Source organism: Stegastes partitus, unplaced genomic scaffold, assembly GCF_000690725.1.
Source record: "Stegastes partitus isolate 25-593 unplaced genomic scaffold, Stegastes_partitus-1.0.2 Scaffold684, whole genome shotgun sequence".
Classification (NCBI taxonomy): Eukaryota; Metazoa; Chordata; class Actinopteri; family Pomacentridae; genus Stegastes; species Stegastes partitus.
In genome coordinates, this window is record NW_007578415.1 from 195,739 (window position 1) to 197,657 (window position 1,919).

The window sequence follows — 1,919 nt, forward strand, 5'->3', positions numbered from 1 at the left end:
CACTACAAAATTTGTAAATAATGCAAAAGCCATCTTAGTTGATGTTGTAGTTTTAGTAAGGTTGGTTCAGCCATGTGTTTATAGCAGTAATAATAATAACAATAATAATAATAATAATAAGACATGCAGTAAACTTAATAATTCAGCCTTGTTTACAGACTGTGGTTAATTTCTTTCCTGCAGGTTGACTAATTATCATGTTGTCTCCTCTGACACAGTGACAGCCACAGAGCTGATGGTAAACACATAGAGGTTTTCTGATTCAGTTTGTGGTTAAACAGCAGCCAAAGCACTTTGAGATCAGCTGATCAGTCCGACTGTGCGCACGCGTCATTCAAAAGCCGCGTGAACGTTACGTCACGGTTTGGTCGGAAACGTGAGGAAATTAGAGGGAAAAGAGGAGGGACGCAGAAAGTAAGTAGACCCACGTTTGTAAATGTAAAACAACTGTAAAAAGCTCAGTGATGAAGCAGAAGAAGCTGCAAAAAGAGCTCATCCAGAGCAGACGTGAACATTTGTGCGTAAAGGCGCACTGGCTGCTTTTAAAAGTGAATAAAGTGCCAGAAGGTTCAAATCTGGTGCTGTTTTAGAGGAGAGCTGGATGTTTGACAGTGCAAATCAGCTGTTTAACATTGTATTAATCATTATTTATCAGAGGCCTGGCTGTCACTGCATGTGCCATCACAGGACAAGGCTTGTTTGGGTCTCCAGGTGAATTTTTAAAGTTAATTTACGCGTTATTTTCCCAAAATAAATCAAATCAACTATCATCCCAACAATGCAATATGTACACCTTAGAAGGTAAGGTTCATACATGGTTCTACTTATATGGCTGGTTCTGTGCCTTGCTTGTCTGTTGTTGCACAGAGCTGATAAAAGTTGCACCACTGCAGGATGCAAATATCCCTTTGGAGACAATAAAGTATGTCTTTTCTTAAATAATATCTTATATCAAATAATCAGTAATCAGGGTTCATAAGGAGATTGCATTGCAGCAACAGATGCACAGACTCACTACTGTCACCACCAGATGGCATCAGCGCGCTGTGGTTCGTTGGCTCTGTAGGACACTGATGGCAGGATGTCAGGGAACAATCAAGTGTTTGATATCACACCATGTCAGTGTTGGATCACTGACATATTAACAGCAGAAAGGCTGAAACAAAACACAGCTGACACAAGACTCCTTCCTTACTGAGACCCTGCAAACATTGATCTGGACGTGGATAATCCTGGTTTTAGGATACAAATCTGCTGTTTGGATCCTTCTTTCACTTACATTTCTTACTGCTGGCTGCATGGAAAGTTGCATTAAAATGTACAGGTGTTTTTAATATTTCCACAGTTTCAAGACAGTGTCTCTACTCTTTTTTTTTTTTATTTTTAATCATGTGAAGAATTAGCAATTTTTGTACGCGATAAAAAAATGCCTTTGGCTGCTGAATGAGAAAACCAGTTCTCACCTACAACCCACACATCAGCCAGCTATATGCATTATAACAGGTATAATACAAAACCTGTTATCTGGCTTTACTGGATATTTTTATTTCCTTCAATTCATAACTGTTAAGTCACATTTAAAAGAAGAAAAGAAAAAAAAGCTGGAAACTGAATCAGTGTAAGTCACAAGTTTAAGTTCGGCTCTGATGATGCTTTGACAATTTAATTAATAATTTTAGATGATCAGCGGAAAAATAATCATTTTCATCATAATTTAATATTTAAGTATTAGATTGTTGACTAAGAAAATCTTTCTGTCTGCTTTATATGACTGAATAGTTACAGAGAAGTGATCTGTTTGCAATTCAACATTTTTACACCCAACTGCAGTAGAAGGCGTTTGATTATTATTTAAAAGCAAAAGCAGCACACTTTATTTGATATTGACTCAGGGAACCACAAGGTCTCCTCTGATGTTG